The sequence below is a fragment of the Ursus americanus genome, chromosome 30, assembly GCF_024610735.1.
Source record: "Ursus americanus isolate L20-20 chromosome 30, mUrsAme1.1.p, whole genome shotgun sequence".
NCBI classification, from domain to species: domain Eukaryota; kingdom Metazoa; phylum Chordata; class Mammalia; order Carnivora; family Ursidae; genus Ursus; species Ursus americanus.
Genome location: NC_142156.1, coordinates 11,158,757 through 11,180,506, shown reverse-complemented (window position 1 = coordinate 11,180,506; position 21,750 = coordinate 11,158,757). Strand labels below are relative to the sequence as shown.

General features: G+C 42.7%; 1 protein-coding gene across 2 annotated transcripts in view; it reads left to right on the top strand.

Moving 5' to 3' along the window:
- The window catches only part of SUDS3 (SIN3A corepressor complex component SDS3), a 403,092-nt gene that overhangs the window by 174,130 nt on the left and 207,212 nt on the right, over positions 1–21,750 (top strand). The window lies entirely within an intron of this gene.

The following is a 21,750-nucleotide window of genomic DNA, read 5'->3' as shown; positions in this document are numbered from 1 at the left end:
GTGAGTCTCTCAGGTGGGTGTCTGACCTCAAAGTTCAGTGGCTCATTTTAAAGCATGGAGGTTCTCAAGATCTCTTTGGTATCAGCTGTAATCCCAGCCACCATTTTGGATCATTTTTTCATTAATTCAGTACATATTTATGGATGACCTACTATGTGCGAGGCTCTAGACGTACATCAGCAAACAAAACAGACCAAAATCTTTGTCTTCATGGCGCTTACATTCTAATGAGGTTAGACAACAATAAGCACAAGAAATAAGCTGTTCTGTATTTTGGATGATTATCAGGGCTGGAGGGAAAAGTAAGCAAAGAAGGGAGTGTTGCGATTTTATTGTACTGAGAAGATGACATTTGAGCAAGGATCTGAAGGAAGTGAGGGAATGAGCTGGACAGACATCTGGGGGAAGATTGCAGCTCCTGCACTTTGTTCTAAGTGTATAGTTTAATTAAATATACAAATCACAGATGAATACAAGAGTTAAAAGAAAGGAGTTGTTTCCATGAACACTATGTTAAATGCTTTGAAAAGGCCTAAAAAGTTGAGTTGCAAAGAAATGCTGTCAAACCAGGGGATGAAAACTAAGAGATTAGCAAAAATTAAAAAAAAAAAAAAAAGGGAAAACCATGAAAATCTGGAAGTGTGCAGCACTCAATTTACTTCACATGTGCCTTCTTTAAAGTCCACTACCCCAACAGATTGGAATTGGATATCAAAGGTAATGTATTATGGTTGTGATTTATGCCAAAAAAAGAGAAGGAAATTCCATTAAGGCTCCTGCACTCCAAGACAAGACCTTCTCTCCTACTTCAAAAGATTGGTGAACAAATGGCATTGCTTTTTTTGAGGTTAAACTAAAACATTTAAGGTATGAATGCATTATGTTTTATGATTCTTCACTTTGGTTTTCTTGAATAACCCACCAACTACCATTTCTGATATTGGAAGCAAGCCAGTTTGTTGAACATCAGTGAGCAGAAAGCTTTTTTTCTGAAAACCAATATGTCCAATTGGCATTCCCCCTGCTTGCTTTCCAGTTCTTTTTTGGAGATCACTGCAGAGAACAGGCAGGAGAGCAAGGGAAACTATGAGAAAAAGGAGAGGGTGTGAAGTCATTGAACCAAATTTGGGAGACCTAGCCTGGGTTCAGATCATAACTTACCCTGAGAACTTGGGCAAGCCATTTTATCTCATAGAACCTCTCTCTCCAGGCACCTCGGTGGTTCAGTTGGTTAAGTGTCTGCCTTCGGCTCAGGTCATGATTCCTGGGATCGAAGCCCCGATTCAGGCTGCCTGCTCAGAGGGGAGTCTGGTTCTCCCTCTCCCTCTGCCCCCTTCCCCCCAGCTCATGCTCTCTCTCTCTTGCTCTGCTCTTTCCGTCTCTCCCAAATAAATAAATAAATCTTTAAAAAAAGAACCTCTCTCTTTATCGGTGACATGGGAACAATAATAGACCCTACCTTATAGAGTTCTTGTAACGATTAAATGAGATGGTGTGTTCTGGGTACTTCATACACTGCTTGGCATATTGGAAGTGTTCAAGAGAGAGGTGACTATAATGATTTTACTATGGGCATGCATTGAAACTCAAATTGCTATAACTGCATTTGGTGGCAGTTCAGTTCTCACAGAACCTGGAGTAGACAAACTGGAGCAGACTCAAAGGGGAAGAGGGTCCTCCACCCCAGGAGTAGAATAAGCTTCGGGAGGAGACAGGGAGGCATTGACTTCAGTGGTGGATGTAATGGTGGTCCCTGGGCTCTGAGAGTCCCAGGTGGTATTCAGCCAGAAGATCCTCATTTTGAACAATGGAAGGTCAGCCCCAAACTTTGTAAATCCTGGATGGGATTGGAACTTGGTGAGCAGAAGGCCCCCAGCACCAGGACTTTGCAGGTGGACCTGGGAAGTTGGCACCGTCTCTAGATGTACCGTTTTAGATTTTGAAAGGTGGATAGAGAGATCGGGTTTATGATGTTGAGCTTTTGGGTGCATCCCCTCTGGGTCCTCGAACTCCCCTGTGGTCTGTCATCATCATGGGATGTTATCTTCATAGGATGCCCTCTTACTTAGCATTTCCCAGACTTGGTTCTGCAGAGTTCCTTGAGATGCTAATGCATATTCTGTCTTAAAAGGTTACTGTACCATATAAATCTGGGAAATATACCATGCTATAGTAGTGATGGCAAATGGCTCATATTTCTTGTGTGCCAGGAACCCTACTAAATATTTTCCAGAGTTTGTCTCACTTAATTGTCTCAATGTGCCAATAATGTAGGTAGTTATAATCCCTACTTCACATGTGAGCAAATGGAATGTGAAGAAGTGATATTCAGAGAGACTAGTTAATTTACCCAAGGTTGCAAAGCAGGTGAATGGAAGAACAAGTATTTGAACCCAGGTCTTTTGACCCCAAAGTTGCTGTTCTTAACTTAAGAGAATTAAGAGGTTTTTTTTTCGGATCTTTAACTTACAGTGGGTGATCAGGGAATGTATCCAATATTTCATCTAGGAATATTTTGAGCAGAGCTGAGGACTTTGTTTTTCAGACTCAGAAGAATGATATATAGGTAAATGCAAAGCATTTAGAGGTATCTTATGTCTATTTGAAAGAACAGCTGTTTCCATCTTCTGAGTCAACCTGTGCCCTCTCTTCAATATTCAGTTCACAGTTAGCATACAAAAGGTTCTGAAAGTCCTGCAGTAAAGAAAGCTCTTTATCTTTCTTTAACCCAGTTTGTCCCACCCTATTTTTCCTCTAGAATCCTTTCTTTTCTTCCTGTTTTCTTTCAGAACATACATTAACATCCATAGGAAGAGTATACCATGAAACACAGTTTGAGTAATTCCCCTTGTAGGAGAGCCATTTAAGGCTATGTGTAATTTATTCCCCAAATGGGTTAAAAAAAAAAAAAAACAAAAAAAACCCAAACCACCCCATTTCATCATGCATCCTCCGCTGTAGGGAATAGGGCAAGAGTTCTTTCTTTATATAAAGGGCAACATAAAATAAACCCAGACGTACCCAGTATAATCTAAAAGATATTGTTCTAAGGATTAGCTACTTGGAATTTCACAACAGGGAGGGCTTTGGAAGGAAATGGCAAATCATGATTTATTGATGTACCCTAAAATTTTCAATGTGTCATAAAGGGAAACTTGACAAGAGGGAACCTCTTAAGAGTCTTGGATGACATTTGCCTGAAATTGGCTTATGGTATTTTCATATCTCCTTTGCAGACCTAGCCCTGGATGACTACATGAGTAATATCTTCCTTTTGAAAGCTTTTCATTCTTTATATCGTTTTCTTAGTCCTGGGCAAGATTGCATAGGGGGCTGTATTCATTTCTAATCCCTGGAAAAGAAAGCAGGTCTCTTCCTGAGACTCCAGCCTCTGTGAAGCATGCACGATAATGATAGTGTCAAATGGTTATACAGACTTTAAATAGCTATCAATGTAAATATAAAACTGTAAGGCACATGAATAAAAGCTCTTTGAATGCTCCAGATGGGAAGGGAAGCTTCAGTGAACTTTTGCAAGTACTCAAAAGATACAACCAGAATAAATGGATTTATTGGGAAGCAGTGTGGCAGGAGTACTGGCTGATCACCAAATTCGTTTCCTTTCTTTCTAGGCACAGATAGACCACTTTTCCCAGCCTCCCTTGCTCTAGGCATCACCATGTGACAAGGTGTAGCCAGTGGAATGTACACAGACATGATGTGGCCTGCCCCCTACGGGCCCATTAATACCTCCCACCCACAATCCTTCTTGTTCTTTTCCCACTTGGTAACCTTGGAGGCCATTTTATTTTTGAAGATGGTGAAACCAGGAGGTAGAAAGTTCTGGGTTCCTCAGTTACTGTTTGGCAAGAGCTACCCTACTATTTGGGAAAACTGCTTTAGAATATCACACGAGTGAAAAATATAAACTTCTACTATGTTTGAGCTAAGACAACTTTTGGGTGTGGTTTGCTGTTGTTGCTGGAAGTCTGGACAGGGAGTTCGCACTTGGTGGTGGTTGCTTGTAGTCCGTGCTGGGAGAGCACATTTGGTAGTTGAAAGACATGAGCTGTAGAATGAGACACATGTGGGATAAAGTCTTGCCTCTGCCATTTACCCAGTTGTTTGATCTTGGGCAGCTCAATCTCCATCAACCTTAGTGTTTTTCCTTTAGAAAATGGAAATAATATTTACCTTGCAGGCTTGTTTTGAAAGCTAAAGAAAACACATTTAATGTGTCTGGCACAGTGATGGGCACATAGTACGTGCTCATTCAATGGAAGCCGTTATTGACTTTTTCAGTCACTTTTAAAAAAAGATTTATTTTTATTTGAGAGGGAGAGAAAGGGGGAGAATGAGCAGGAGGGAGAGGGAGACAAGCAGACTCCCCACTGAGCAGGGAGGCTGAAACGGGGCTCAATCCCAGGGAGATGAAATTAAGAGTCGGATGCTTAACCAACTGAGCCACCCAGGCGCCCCTCCGATCACTTTTTAAAGAATTCTCTTCTACTGATTGGACTCTTCGCTCCTTGATAGTGAGGACAGGAGGAACGGGAGCTAACGGTGCTGGAGGCACTGAGGGTGGTATAGGAACCAGTTATGCAGGCCACACCCCGGATGGTGCAGAAGCAGGTTGGGGGAGAGGGGGAAGGCAGAAGAGGTGTGAGGTGCCACCAGCGAGGCTGGAAGTGGATAAAAGCCCGAGGGCAGAGAAAGAGGACTCCCGGTTCTAAAGCTCATCAGCTTGGACAGATGAGCAGATGCCTGTTTTTTTTCCACCAACAAATGAAAATAGGCAGTCTGTGTTGGGCCAGAGACGACTGGGAACTTCTCCGAAACAAAAGGTGTTTTGGCACCTGCTTGGGAATATTCCTTGAAGTCCCCATCCTGAGGTAGACTAACCAGAGACAATTGGCTCTGATTATCATAACCATTAACACAAGAAATGAATGAAGGAGAAGTCCCCACCAAAAATGAGGTAACTTGGGTCTATTAGGAGGAGGAACAGTGAGAGAGAGTCATCATCCCCCTTTGTCAGGGGTGGCCTGTGTTTCCTCCAGCAACCTGGGTTTATTAGGAGGAGGCCTGTTTAGACAATTATCATCCAATATATCAGGAGGGGGTTTACTAGCCTGGTTAGTGGCCAAACACATTCTGCAAGAGGCTCTTAGGTCGGGCTCCTGATTTAGGGCCATGAAGACCTAACCATAGGGTACCTCCATCCATTTGCCCTGCAGAAGAGATCTAACTGATAGATCATATTGAAGCTTAACATCCCATTATTGGGACATTTTTCCTCGACTCCTAAGGAGTACTGAGGCCATTCAGTGTTACAGAAGATCAGTCTTTTCTTAAATCTTAAGATCCAATTTGTTTCCAGTGGGTTAAAAAGCACCCCAAGGGAGATTCCTTGGGGACTGAGAGAAAGAGATCCCATGTTCCTAGAAAAGTAGAGAAGGTCCATTAACAAGAAAGTTCCTAGAAAAGTAGAGAAGGTCTGGGTGGCGTCCCTTGCAGGATGTCAGAAGTTCCTAGTGTCAAAACGACTCAAGGCGTCTCTCAAATGTAATCGCTGTGAACCCTGCCTTTCTCTGTAGGAGGGATGCTGGCATTGCTCCCCTGCTACCCCCGTCCCCACACCCCTGCATTATAGACTACAAATAGGTGCCAGTGACTGGACCTATACCGTGCCATGCCGAATATGCCATTTTTAACCCATGGAAAATACTAGGAAAGTTTTACAGGGGGAAATTACTCAATGTTGTAATTTAAGTTGTTAGTAGGGGACATTGACAAAGAAGAGTAAAGTTAGAAATCCATCATGGTCTAAGTGACATTCTAACACGTGTAGTCTTTTACAGCTGACTTCCCTAGGAAAGGGTCCCGGGTTGGGTTTTAATTCAGTCAGGTACTGGTTTTGGCTGGCTCCAAGCAGAGATCTCACAGCTAGAAGTGGCTAGACCAGAGATGTGGAGGGGATCACATTAGACCAATGAGGAGGAAACCTTACACAGGAGTCTTAAGATTGGCAGCTGTCCTAGTGACTTAAGTGGCTATCCCATGTCCAAGACAGAGAGCCAGCTTTGTATAAGGACAGAAACAAAGAAAGGGCATCAAGTTTCTGGGTCTTTTTTTTTTCTTTTTAAAGACTTTATTTATATATTTGAGAGAGAGAGAGAGCGCGCATGAGCTTGGGAGGGTGCATAGGGAGAGGGAGAAGCAGTCTCCCCACTGAGCAGGGAGCCTGATGTGGGGCTCGATCCCAGGACCCCGAGATCATGACCTGAGCTGAAGGCAGGGACCCAACCAACTGACTGAGCCACCCGGGAGCCCCAGGGTTTTACCATTCTGGCCAGAGTACCTGTTTCCAGCCAAGGACAGGCTTGTATTCCTCCCCATAGAGTAGCCACGGACTAGAGGATTGCTGCCCGAGCAACTGGCATGAAAGTATTCCAATAAGACTATACTCCTTGAAAAGCCCCCAAAATGAAAGTAAAGGAAGAGGACAGGAAGTACTCGCCAAGTTGTACCTAGGCTCAGAGTCCAAATGAGAATACTCAGGCCCCACATTGAGTGCCCAAAAAATAGTGACCCCCTTCCACATAGCTCCATCTTCAAATAAACTAAACAAAAATACCAAAAAAAACCAAAAACAAAAACAAAAAAACACCTGAGTGAGGAAAAATTTGCCCCTGTCTTGTTTTCAGTTCACCACAGTTGTGATTAAATAGTTATTTGGAATAATGATCAATTTGATCTCTCTCTCCCTTTCCATGCTCCTTGAGGGTGGGTGTGATGTTTGATTTTTGCCTCCTGTGTGCCCAGCTTAACACAAAGCATCACAAAGAATGGTGGTTCAGTAAGTACTTGAATGCATGAATTGATAAGGATATGAATCCTCTACTTGTAAATCTTTGCATGGCTCCATAAACACTTACCCCACAGGTAGGCAGAGAAGAAACCCTGCAAGGCCAGCCATCTCAAAGATGTCTGTATCACTGGCCTGCCTGAAATGATTCTATCAGAGTCATTCCTGGGATCTTGAGTAGAAGTAATAAGCTGGTGGTCCCTGTACCAAATCCCGCTCATCAATGTATTTTGTTGATTCTGTGCTCTGTTTTAAAAGTTTAATTTATGGGGCGCCTGGGTGGCACAGCGGTTGGGCGTCTGCCTTCGGCTCAGGGCGTGATCCCGGCGTGATGGGATCGAGCCCCACATCAGGCTCTTCTGCTGTGAGCCTGCTTCTTCCTCTCCCACTCCCCCTGCTTGTGTTCCCTCTCTCGCTGGCTGTCTCTATCTCTGTCAAATAAATAAATAAAATCTTAAAAAAAAAAAGTTTAATTTATGACCAACGTTTAAAACTTGGGAGATCCCACATAAAAAGCCACAGTTTCTGCTTCTGTTGAAACAAATCAGAAGTCACACAACTCTGGGCTTGCTTCTGGCAAGAGGTGGCGGGAGTTGGATGACAATGCCCTCACGTAGGTCACGTGCCCTCCAGTTCACTCTAGCGGGCCCACTCTTGCTCTCATTCATGTTACCAGCCTGGCCCTTGAGTTTTCAATCTCCTCTTATTGTTCCTTGGTCCATTTGTTCATTCACCAGATACTTAGATGTTCTTGAAAATGGGGATCCAAAAAAATATTATGCATATTTCCTGATATCACAGAGTATATGGAGTGAGTATTAAGGGACATAAACATAGAGTCAGTTCTTTAAAAATATGAATTAGTTGATAACCTAGTATAATTGTAGTGGGTTAGTGTTCCCCCCAGAATTTTATCTACTCAGAGCCTCATAATGTGACCTTATTTAGAAATAGGGTCTTTGTAGATACAATTAGTAATTTTTACATCTCTTATTTCTGAGGTTCATCATATCTTTGTGAAGTAGGTAGGATCATCCTACCCACTCCAAAGCAAGGAGACTGATGCTCTAAAGGGTTAACCAACTTGTCCAAAGTCAATCTTTTTTTTTTTTTTCAAAGTCTATCTTTTGCCTTCATATATGATACTCTTGCTACCATATGTCACTGACTAGGTCTCTCTTGTTCACTGCCGTATGTTTAACCATAGTGCCTGGCACAGAGTAGATGCTCAATTAATACTTTGTGAACAGAATGAAACAAAGGACCTGAAAGCAAGATATTGCTGCAATGGGGCAGAAGATGGGGAAAGTCCTTCCTAATGGGGTGAGTCTGGGATGGCCCCCAGCACAATGCCCAAGGCATAGTAGGTGCTCAATAAATACTTGGTAAACACTGAATGAATGAATATGATTTGGGAAAGCATTGGGTGTTTCATGTGCGGAGTTTTTGGAAAGAAACTGCTAGACATATAGTCTGCTTCCCAGCTCGACTGGACCATACCTTTTCTACTCTACCACTCCCCAGATCAGAGAACTTGGTCAAATCAGATTGTGCTGACTTCATCCCTGCCTGGCTTTCTGCCCACTCCCTGACACCTGTGTTGTGTTAAAAATAGATATTGGTTTGTAAATGTTAGACAGCTGGCTCTGCATGAGGCTGGCAGCTGGGGGCTAACAGGGCTGAGTTCTGTAGCGTTTGAGTTGTCCCGTGGGACTTGAATCCCCATGGAGGCACCTCTGTGGGCTTCTGATTGTGAAGTGCAGAGTCCTGCAGTGCTCTATTAGCTGCAATTTCCCCCGGAAACATGAAAGAGTGTTGGAGGGATGGGTGTCAACTTCATTTCATTATTTAGTTTTGCTCTAAAATGGGCCTTTCTCAGGTAACATACATCAGGAGGCCTTCTCATGCTGCTACTTGGATGATGCTTCATATTTTGTTGAGCAGATACTCCCTCGGTGCCAAAAGTCCCTCGCCTGATTAATAACATCGCCTTCAACCCGACTCTGTGTGCCTTTCGTGTCTCTCTGGGTCCCCTGTGGAGCTGCCTGGCTGGCTTCTCACCACGAGGACAGCTGACACAGAGTGACTTCATTTCATATTTCAAGGTCACTCCCTCTTTGTTACCCCCACTCACCCACCCACCCCCACACATACATACACCACCTAGAGTGGTTCATTTGAAGCAACCTCAAGATATAGCCTGCTGGCTGAAGAACTCAAAAGACTCCTCCAGAGGTAGCCTACACACCAGCTTCTAAAGATACCCAAACCTCCCGCAAGAACTGACACTGGCTCTAAGAGTATGACCTACAGAAGGTGTGAGAGGGGGATGGGACTGGAGTTCCAGGCAGAGAGGGACGATTAAGAGCATGGAGTCACACATGCTTGGGTTTGCTTGTCCTAAATGCATCACCTTGGTCTCTGATCCTCAAGTTCCTTGTCCACCAAATGGGGATAATAAGTACCAAGTCGTAAAGTTGCATTGGAAAGTAAATGAAATGAAGTGGGTCTAGTGCTTTGCATATAGTAACCACTCAATAAATATTAGCTCTATTATTATTACTCATAAAAATAATGATGAAGCCATTTCCCCAAACAGTAGGCTAGGGGAAGCATTGAAAATGGGGATGGTACTGTGGATGTTACACTTGGCTCACAGTCTTGGAGGAAGAGTTATGCCCAGCAATCAGGTCAGCAGGCTATACAAGAAGTTAGAGATTTGGGGTGTATGAGTCAGTGTTCAAATCAGGAGAACAGAAACCTTCTGAGGTTTTAATACCAAAAGAACTTAATGTAGGGAATAGATTGCACAGATGAGCAAAGAACAGAAAAGCTTAAGGAAGTGAAATGGTGAAGCAACTCAGACATTGGAAATAGCAGGAAGCTGCTTCTGTCCCAGGCCCGAGGGACACAGATAGGATGGTGTGACCAGGAGCTGGGGTCACCCTTTGCAAGCTGGAACCACAGAAAGCCTTCTAGCAGGAGCTAGACTTACAGAAGCGACATGGCTGCTACTAGAGATGCTGCCTGAGGCTGCGAAGAAGGGAGGGAAAGACTGACTTCTCTCTTACTGTTACCCTCCACTCTCTTACCTGGGCCTTTCACTGGCCAATCCCAGAATCCAGCCAGCAATGGGTTCTGAGAAATGTAGTCCACAGAGGTCTCAGCCGCCAGTGATAGAAAGGTGAGCAGAAGACAGGGGATGGGGTGGGACAAATAGGTCCAGGTTTGAAGAGGTTGAAGTATGGTTGCCAGATCAAACACAGGGTTCCCAGTTAAATTTGAATTTCAGATAAACAATTATTTTATTTTTTAGAAGAAGTATGGCAAAATGAAATCGTTATTGTTCATTTTGACATGCTAAAAAATTTCATTGCTTGTCTGAATTTCATATGTAACTGGATATCTTGTGTTTCATTTATTACATGTGGTTACCCTAGGTTAAAGCCATTTTGGACTCACCGAGGGTCCTGATTCTCAGACCAAATTAGGTAGGTGACAGGTTAGGAAGAGGAAGGAGAGAAGAATGGGGAGATACCAAGTAGCCGATGGATTAATGCTGCCGCTGCTTGTCTTAAAGGGATCCATTCAGTTATGCATTCAGTTGTCTATCTATCCATCCTTCCTACGTCTGTCCTTTACCCATTCATTCATTCATTCCCTACTTACTAAACACCCTCTCTGTGCCTGGCATTATGTTGGGCATTGGGAGTATATTAGCGCGGAGACGGATAGTTCCTTCTTTTGGGCAGCTGACATGCCAGATGAGAATACAGATTTTTAAATCATAAAGCACATGAAAAAGTATCTGTTAACAGTTTTAACCAAGTCTATGAAAGGTTATATAGAAAGCCTGGACAAGCAGGGAAGGCTTTCTTGAGGAAGTGTCATTCAAACTGAGACATGGGGGATTAGTAGGTATTATTTACTTAAGTGAAGGCAGAATTGCGGGTAAGTGAGCCTAAATGAGAGGACAGCATAGACAAAGTTGGGAAGGAGTTTCGTGTGTTTGGGGGCTAAGAGAAGGTCCATGTGGGTCCAATGTGGGGAGCAAAGTGAAAGTGGCGCAGATGAGGCTGTGAAGGCTGAGAAGTTGAGGGCTGCTGTGTACAGTCAGACAGGTTGTACAGGGCACAGCCCTATCAGAGTCTAGAGAATCATGGGCCCTAAAGTCCTTCAGGATGGCCGTATAGGGTATTTCCCAGCCAGAAAATGCAGGAACTTAAGAGCCGTGGTAAGGAGTTTAGACATATTTGTTAGAGCCATGGGGTGGTATGACTAGACTTACATTTGAGAAGGATCCTTTCTTTGCTAGGTGGAAAGTGGATGGTAGCGGGCCTAGAAGAGACTGGGATAGACCTTACAAATATATCTCTACATTTGTAGTCATCAAAGTGAGCAGTCATGGTGGTTTGAACTGGAATATTTGTGATGAAGGGAAGGGGGGTAGGCAGATTAGAGAGATTTTCAAATGAGTGGAGGGATGCTGCTTAGACACAGAGTGGATGTGGGGGTCATGAGCAAGGGAGATATCTCTTAAGTTTCTGGTTTGGGAAGTTGGGTGGATAGATCGGTGTTTGTTCTGTGGGATGGTGAACCCAGCTACTATGAAATCATTAGAGAAATAAAACATAGCATCAAAGAATGTCTTTAGTGAAAATTAAATAAATTCAGCCAAATCTGCCTTATACTTCATCTTACACTAAACTAGAATAAGTTGCTTAATTTTTTTTTTTTTTTTTTTTTTTGCCAAAAGATTTTCTCGATATTCTGAATTGTTCCTCTCTGGTTGTGTGCTTTTTCCCTCCCTATCTTAGGGAAGTATAGTCCTACCACATGACCAATTTTTACTGTATACAAAAACAAGATAAATACACTAAAATATTGTTGCATTTCATTGTTTCTGAAAAAGACATTAAATAACATTGTGTCATCTTAGAAATTGGGGTGCATCTGGGAATCATTGGCATCTTACAATCACTGCCAGTCGGACAGACATTTTTTATGTGGTTGTCATTGTCTTGAGTATTTGCCCACTTGGTTCTTATTCCTCGTGGCCGGAATGGATCACTTGGCTCCAGAATGCTTTAGTCACCCAACCATTAAGGACCACTGAAGGAAGGACTATAAATTCTGGTTGTTGTCTAAAAACCTACTGCTACTCCTGGTAAGAAACTTTCAGCATCCAAATTTGCAGGCCGGGGTCATCAGCTTGGAGGAAAACTCTGGAGACAATAGTGGGACACCCCAAAGAAAAACCATATCGCCAATGCAGTGGTATGACGAATGTCATTGTGTGAAAAAAGAAATGGGCATCTTTGTGAGTCAAAAGTGACTCAGAAGAACTGGATTCTTTTTTTTTTTTTTTAAGATTTATGTATTTATTTGAGAGAGAGAGAAAGAGAGAGAGAGAGCACAAAGGGAGGGGCAGAGGGAGAGCGAGAGAATCCTTAGACAGATTTCCCACTGAGTGTGGAGCCTGACATGGTGCTGGATGCTGGGCTTGATCCCAGGAGCCCGAGATCATGACCTGAGCTGAAACCAAGAGTTGGACACTTAACTGACTGAGCCACCCAGGCACCCCCAGAAGAATTGGATTCTGAACATAGGAGTCTTAGGAACGCCCTACCAATTTCTTTTGTTTATGTTTTCCCTTTTTTATGAGTGCATAAGAATAATATGTAATAAAAGCCTGAATAAATAAATCTAAAATAGCTCTTTAAGTAGGTATGAAATAAAAATTATAAGTGATAAGAAAGCTTTGTGCCCTAGTTTAATTGGTGGTGTTTTTTCTTTCTTAGGACCACATAAAATAGTGTGAGTCAAGGATGAGTCTCACAAGTACATTGTTGAATGATAGAAGTCATAAACAAAAGAATATATAATGTATGACACTACTTACATAAAGTTCAAAAGAGCCAGGCAAAACCAAGATATAGGGTTATAAGTCAAGGCAGTTGTTACCTTTGAGAGGATAGAGGGAACATAACAATGGGGGGGGGGCTTCTGAAAGGCTGGCATCATTCTATTTCTTGACCCAGCTAGCGGTCACACAGGTGTTTGCTTTGTGATTACTCACTGAGCTATGCATTTCTGTCTATACACTTTTCTCTCTCTATGCTATGCTTCAATAAAATTTTTAAATATCTGTCTTATAATTGCTAGCATCTTGGATTTGATGAAATGCAGAAATATTGGTGTGTGTGTATATTTTCTCTTTTTCCTAGTGTGTATGCTTTTTTAATTGGAGGCATCTATCTCACCTTGACAAGAATTAGGGTGGATATAGCAGGAAGATAATAACACATTTGGGGGGGGGTGTTACAAAATAGGCTTTTGATAGTCCAAAGGGAGGAGAGGAGCAGGGCACAGAGTTCATGCCATCACCGCACATGTGACATAGAATGGAGAATGAGCTGCAAAAAATCCATACTACGCACCAGAGATGAAAGTCACCGTGCTGGAGGGAAGTGCACATGGCAGTGGGCATGGAAGAGGCACTGAGGAGAGAATTACACCTGGCAGAAACCATGTGTAACAGAATTGAGTTCACGTGAAGACAGAGCCAAGCACTCTCTGCGACCAGTGCCAGGATTGGTATATAAAAGCCTGGAAGGAGTTACGATGTTTATTCTTAGGTCCTTGTATCACATGTATTTAAAAAATTATGCTTCCTGGTATTTTTGAAATCTTCCACAATTCACATAGATGATGCTTATATTCAGAAAAAAGTTATTTTTAATTAAACAAGAATCTCTGCCCACCCCCCATCTCCACCGTGTTTATGGTCCTGGTGCCTAGTGGTGCCTGTGGATGCTCTTACCATCCAGAGAATGTATTTATAACATCTTAAATCCTCTACCCTGCGTGCAGTATTCTCAACACTGAAGGCAGGGCAGGCACCCGTAGCTTCCAGCTGAGAGAGCTATATGTAGACCCATCATTCTGAGTGGTCCAAGCTTTCAGTTGCCCAAACTCCCACTTGGTGCCTTTTGTCTTCTGTAGCCTAAGTACAGAACTTTGGACAGATGCAATCTGTTGGAGGCAAACATGAATTTGGTTTAAAATGCTCCTTTTTTTTGCCAGTGGCAGCAGCTTTTCTTTCAACTGCTACCCAATGGAGCGTATCACCATATGGCACCCATCTCCATCCCTCTGTGAGTGCCCTGAGGACACTTAGATGTATAGAAAAATAAAACATAGTTCATGCCCTCAGGGAGCTTAGTCTCCTAGAGGAAGTAGATTATATACATCTAGTCAGAATACAGTGTGATGATTATTATGACAGAGGAGTGGAGGGAACATATTTTTCTCCCTCTACTTCCATCTTCCTGTGGCATATACCAAGGAGATAGATATCTTTGAGCATAATAATGACTAGGGGATGAGATGGTAGAGGATGTTAGTCTTGGCAGTGTGATAGATCTGATTACTTTTTGATAATCCACTGTGAGGGAGGCCAGGCTGAGTACATCCAAAGGATCTGGGCCCCTTCTTCATGCCACAATCTCCAACCCAACAGCGGAACAAAATGAGGATCCAAATGGCTGAAAAATTGCACTGAAAACTAAGCATAAGAAGATTGAGCAATGGCTTGAATAAGCTAAGGGTCAAGGAGGGAGGGAAAGTAGAGAATGAGGGTCCAAGTGGAGGAGGCTTCCAAATTAGTAATTCCTCATGGGATATTATTCCTTGGGTGGGGGGAATCCTTGGACCTACTGGAATAGCTTGTAGGTATTGACAGAGTGTTATAATAGAATAAGGAAACAATTTCAAAATCTTTATCCTCTTTGGAGTCTATAGGGATTGGAATAGACCACCCAAATCCCAATAAGGGACTGTTTATAGTCTTTTGGAATTTGGGGGATTGATGGGCTATGCTTACTTGTTTATGGGCTTTATAACTACACCCTTCTGGATAAAGAACATAATTATAGCGCTATAGTAAATAATTTTCTCCAGCTGTATTTCAACATATAGATGAAGCATTTACCTTGTTCAAGGTGCTGTCCTAGGTGCTGGCAATGAAGCTGGGAACAAAATCTCTTGGGCTTATACTCTGTGGGGGGAGACATAATCTTATGGCAACACAGAGGAGAAAGTGATTATTAGTGCCTGAGAGAGGAGAAGACAGCAAGGCTTTCCACCTGGTAAACATTTGAGCTAGATCTTGGAGGATGAGTAGAAGGCATTGCCATAGGAGAAGGTGCCAGAAGACAGGGTGAGGGCAAAGGCTTAGGGACATGTTGTCGGGTATGTCTAGAGACTGTGGGTGGTTGAGTATGGGCAGACCTGAAGAGACTGATAATTGGTTATACATGGGCTGAATTGGGCCACCAGTCATGTTTGGTTGGGTGAGCACAGATTCCGAATTTAAATGTCTTTAGAGGGGCGTGACTCCCTCTTCACTCAGTCCCTACCTCTTCCTTGTTTTCCTCATACCTGGCCCTCTGAACCATGTCTCTCACATACATGAAATACACAGGCATTTGGGTTTGCAAGTCATTGGCTAGAATTATTTTTTAAAATTAAAATAAAAAATTAAGTATAACCTAAGTATAGCAAAAAGCACAAATCATAAGCATGTGTGGTGCAGTGAATGTTTGCAACCTGAACATCTCCATGTAACCAGAACCCAGATCAAGAGATGGATCATTGCAATGCTCATCAATATCCACCATCACTCTTTTTGGTCACTGCCATCCCCAGGAGTATCTACTCCCTGTCTTCTAACCAAACAGATTATTTTGCTTGTTTTTGAACTTTATATAAATTGGATCATACACTAGTATCCTTGTGTCTGGTTTATTTCGCTCAACATTTGTCATATTCATCCACGTTGCTGCCTATAGTTTCTGAAGAAACTCATTATCTCATTATCTCATTATCACACTCCATTGTATGATCATACCCCAATATATTTATCCATTCTAGCATTGATGGGGATCTCAGTAGTTTCCAGTTTGGGGCCATTGTGAATAGTGATGCAATGAACCTTTCTATACATGTCTTTTAGTGAATATATGTGTGTATTTCTGCTGAGCATATACCTAGGAATGGGATTTCTAGCTTGTCGTGTATGTATATTTAATGTTAGTAGACACCGCCAAATAGTTTTTCAAAGTACTTGTACGAATTTATGTTTCCACCATCAATGGATGAGAGCTTTGGCTCCTCCACATTTTTGCCTTGGCTAGAGGCTCAATTGCATTGCAGAGAATGGACAGTCACAAAACTGGAGAAACTGTCAGCAATAAGATGTTGCAAGATTTTAAGAGAAAGTGGTAGAGCATTTCATTATTTATTCATTCACTCTTTAAACAAATATTTGATGAAGATTTGGTACATATCTGATGCTATGCTATACTAGACTCAGAATACATCTGTGAAAGGATGGACAGAATTTCTGTCCTCATGGAGTTTATCATCTACTGGAAAAAGAAGCATCTATTGTCAGAAGAATTGTAGTACCAATTCCAAGCCCTTATTTTTCAATTTCCATCCCATTTCTGGCCTGCAGATGGATTTCCTTTAGGCCCTGTCCAATGTCTTTCAGGCCATGTCTGCTGGGCCCCAGTTAACTCAATTAGCTTCCTTGGGGATTATTGATTGCTTGGACATCTAGATGCATTCAGATTCCAAAACTCCAATGTCACTTCTGGAGGTCAGTTAGTGTGGGGACTGGATCTTTGCGGCTTGGAAATGACTCATCATCTGCTCTTTTCTTGCTGCGGGTGGCTGTAAAAGAGGAGGTCTGTACCTCAGCCACTGCAGTGTCCTCATTAAATCTGCACTTCTCCTCCTTGATTAACCAAACCATTCTCTTCTGTAGGAACCTCTATTCCTTCACACACCTCACTTCCGTAATTGGAAGTTGTAAAAGCCTTTCTTTATTTGAATCATTGTGTCCTTCCGCTTCCGAGGCCAAATGTCAGTTTTCTCGTAATACCCAGGCATGAAGAGTAATGATACAATAGGCAGAAGGGTAGATCAGACAGCAAAGACTTCCTTGGTGAAGAGGTTGTCTGTATTGCTTCAAAGTGATTATTGGGGGGCACCTGGGTGACTCAGTTGGTTAAGTGTCCAACTCTTGATTTTGGCTCAGGTCCTGATCTCAGGGTTGTGAGCTTGATCCCCATGTCATGCTCCATGCTGAATGTAGAGCCTGATTAAGATTCTCTCTCTCTCCCCTTCCTCTGCCCCTCCCCCTTCTCACATGTTCTCTCTCTCTCAAAACAAACAAACAAAAAAGTGATTGTTGGAACTGGACCAAATTGGGAAGGATATAGGGCATCATGCATTGTGGGTTTGGGGCAAATTTGGCTCCACATTTATTCCCCCACAATTTATTGAGTAACTACCTTGTGTCAAACATTTGTGCTGGGCACTGATAACATATTGGTGAACAAGTCATGGTCTCTGCCCTTGCAAAGCTCTGTCTAGTGAGGGAGACAGATATGTCAACCAAAATGCAGTATATAAATACTACCAATGGAGAAGTTCAGCATGCTGTGGTTGTAAGGAGGAGATTGTAAGGAGGGGATTGTACCCACTCCGTGGTAGAACGAAGGCTTCCTGGGAGAAGCACCACAAGACTGAGACCTGATGGAGCTATAGGAGTGGGCAAAAGTGAAGAATATTACAAGCAAGGGACACACCACGTGCAAAGGCGTGAAAGGAAGAGAACATGATGAATCAGAGGGACGTAAATGAGTGTAGTCTAACTGGGTAGGTCGTAGAAGGTAAAGTAAGGCAAGGTCATGCTTTAGAGGTGGGCCTTTTAGGCCAGAGTGAGAAATTTGGACTTTTTCTTAGAGATGGAAGCAGGATGGGCTTTCAAGCAGAAGACAGTGACATGTTTAATTTCCTACTTTAGGGAGATCACTCTAATTGCAGTTTGGCAAAAGGATGATTCTGCGATAATTGGGCAGTTGAGAAGAGGGTTAGAGCTGTCTTGTATGGCAGAAAAACCCTTTTAGGATTGTTTTTGGTTAACCATTTGGTGCTTTAGCAGATACTCTTGGTGCCTACCCATATGCCGATGACACCATTTTATCCATACTCGGCCCAAGGCTCCCAAAGGGCTGCACAGTGACTCTGCCTGATGACTTTCTCTGGTAACTGGAGCCCCGTGAGCCTGTGTCCAGGACGTTAATGCTCCATGGGATTAGCTCTCAACCAGTGACTGATGTGACTTGGTAGAGAAATACCCCCAGCTCCCTTGCTGTCCTAGGTGGGATAATCTGATTGCCCACAGTGGTAACCTCTTCAATAACATACTGTTTATTGACTTATTTCCTTTCATTGTCTCACTCACTCCCGCCCCTGCCCCACTGTATTGGACACTGGTACAACATGCAGATGTCCCTTGATTGAAAGACTTGTTGCCCCAGTTTCCAGGAGTGCTGTTGGCAGATGACCTTCAACTGTCAGTCCCTTTAGGGATCATCTGGCTGCAGACAGCTGCCTTGCCCAAGGATGCACCTGGTTCTGGGGAAGCCCACACCCAATGACTGCTTTGTGTGCCGTTATAAAGGCTTAGCCATCCTAGCTAAGTTTTGGGCTACTCATAAGGGTCGTTCGAGCTTCAGAGCTCTTTGTAGGGTTGGCTCAGGTGTTGCTGGGCCTGCATGCTGGCTCACCTCCTCCTGCTTCCCATCTCTGATTCCTTCCCCTTCTTTTGTAGGTGTTGATTCCAAGGGCATTCCTTAATAAACATCTTCCATGCTAACTCCATCTCAGAGTCCACTTTCTGGGGAACTCAACCAGCGACACCTACTTTCCTGGGATCACCTCTCAGACTCCTTGAATCATTGCCTTTCTGGCTTTTTCTGGGAGAACCAAACCCAAGACCATACAAGATCTTGCTAATAAGCTGGGTAAACAAAGTTGGCTCGGTCTGAGTTCCAGGGCAGAAGGGAAAAGACAGGAAAACCCAGGGGCTTTGGAAGAAAATGATTCAGGATAGGGGATATTTGTTTGGATATTGACACAAACTCTGTAACAACTGTTTCCCCCTAGACTTAGTTGTTGGAATCTCTAAAACCATTCGTACATAAATAAATCTTTCTGCATCCTCTCTAAAGTACACTAAAGTTTGTAGAGTTGCCCCTGTGGGAAGCTATCATGCTTTATTTTGTAGTGTCTACCCTTATAACTTCCATTTAGAGGCTCATCTTTGAAACCTCTGTGTGTTTTCTCTGTCCACAGCTTTGTTCTGGATAGTCACCAGCTTCTTGTACCCCAGTGTTGCCTACTCTGGGGCGAGGCTACTGCTGCGACTGTTGATGCCACCCCCCAGTAGCCCCCTCAGTCCATCTGGACTCATCTGCAGCTGGGGACAGTTTCCACCTGTATCTCCCTTTTCTGCCCGAGGGCTTCCTCTGGTACCAGGGAGAACAGTGTCAGATCTTAATACCCAAGGCAAAACCCTCAACTGCTGCAGCATAAATATCATCAAATAAATGGTCCAGCCTCCTCATCCTCCAGAAGGACCATTTACAAGTGTGTTTCACATGATTTCTCATAAGACTTTTTTTTCTTTTAAAGATTTTATTTACTTATTCGAGAGAGAGAGAGGGAGCATGAGCAGGGCGAAGGGCAGAGGAGAGGGACAAGCAGACTCCCTGCTAAGTGGGGAGCCCGATGTAGGACTCAATCCCAAGACCTTGAGATCACAACCTGAGCTAAAGTCAGATGCTTAATCGACTGAGCCACCCAGGCGCCTCTCATAATAAGACTTCTGACAGACTGAGTCCTTATTGCCCATGGTGGTATTCAGCTCATCAGCGTGCTTTGTTGGCTCTTACCCTTCTCTGGCTCACGTTTCCCAGTTCCTCACTTGTGCTTCCTGGGGTCATCTTCCAAATAAACTACCTGCATGCAAGTCCAGTACCTGATTTTGGAGAAACTCAAACTCAGACAACTGCCTATCTGTAAAGTGGAATTCATCAACCTCACATAAACTCAATTTTTTAGAAAAGATTTATTTATTTATTTTAGAGAAAGAGAGATAGAGTGCAGGGAGAGGGGCAGAGAGAGAGGGAGAGAGAGAAACTTAAGCAGACTCCATTTTGAGTGCAGAGCCCAGCATGGGGCTCGACCTCACTACCCTGAGATCAGGACCTGAGCCAAAATCAAGAGTTAGATGCTCAACCAACTGTGCCACCCAGGTACCCCTAATCTCTACTATTTATTTATATATAAATATATATAATATATAAATAGATATTATATAAATATATAATATATATTATATAAATATACATATTTATTTTAAAGATTTTATATATATTTTATATAAATATATATTATATATTATATAAATATACATATTTATTTTAAAGATTTTATTTATTTGAGAGACAGAGTAAGAGAGAGCACAAGTGGGCAGAGAGGCAGAGAGAGAGGGAGAAGCAGGCTCCCCGCTGAGCCAGGAGCCCAATGCAGGACTCGATCCTAGGACTCTGAGATCCTGACCTGAGCTAAAGTCAGATGCTTAACCCAATGAGCCACCCAGGTGCCCCTAATCTCTATTTTTTTTAGTTAATCGACCCCAAACATATTTTCCAAATTTAGTGAAAACCTGCCCTTTTTTTTTTTTTGTATAATGTGATAAGTAAACAGAAAAAAAAAAAAACCTTAATTTTACTTCTATAGTTAAAAAAAAAAAAGACTCTGTATGTGAAACTAAGTCCTTCTCTGAATCAGAAGTCTAGTCTTTGGACTGGACATTTGGGCCCACGAATACCTCCTTCTGCCCACAGACCCATTTTCCAGTCCAGGAGAAAAGAATCGAGTTTTGGAGTTTATTCCTTGTCTTGCTCATATTGACAAGGAAGTGTCTGGCCATGACTGAGTTTGGAAGGAAGTATGTGCAGAAAATCATCAGCTTTTCTTTTCCTGTGCACTTTGTGGGCCTACTTTTTCATTCCACGTCACAAATTTGGGAAGGCCCATCTGCCTGTTTGATTAATGAGCCCTCTCTGCAAAAGCAACAGAGATAAATGTCCTCTAGGAACCCAGCAAAGAGAAATGAAGAAATAGGATGGCTAATTTTCAGCCATTATTTTGGAGTTTGAACTCCTTCCCCGCATCAATTTAGCTATTATTTCAAAAACTAATTAATCTTCACTCAGGCAGCTCCAAGGGACCCGTGTTTAGATAATTAACAACCCGTGGATTATGAAAAGTCTCACTTGCAAATTTGGCTACAGCATTTGGGTAGAAGAACACTTTTAGTATTATTCCATTTAAACCCTCTTCCATCCATCCTTCATTTCCTGACAATTAAGAGCAAATAATTAACCATGATGGATTTTGCTTGCCTACTTGCTACTCAAATAATGTTCTCCCTTCCTCTTTGTTCTTAAACCACCACCATCTGAGCCTTTTTGACCAGCTTTGTAGATAATTGTGTTGAACCAGGTAACAGTAGGCTCCATTCGCAATTAACACGCATCAAGAACATTTGGATTTTGCCTTGGATGGGGAGTGGGAGGAAATTCCCAGGGCTCCATCAGAGAAGCAGCTTGTAATTTCTCCTTGGCCCTCAAAGTACAGCACTCAGGTATAACTCTATTTGTAAAATGTTTTCTCTGCCAAGTGAGGAGGAATTTAGGCTAGACATTAGGGATGATTTTGGGACTAAAAAGGCTGAGCAAGTTACCAAAAGAAATGTTGTTTTCTATGAAATTTCAAAACCACCCCCTCCCGGAAATGTTCATTCAATAAACCGGGTGCCTACCTTGTGCCAGGTAAAATTACATCTGGAGAAACAGAATAATATGGAAGCATTTAATAGGAGGATGTGACTTATAGTGGAAATGGTGGTAATAGGTTGGAAAGGCTTCCCTGAGCAAGGAGCATTTGAGCTGAGATAT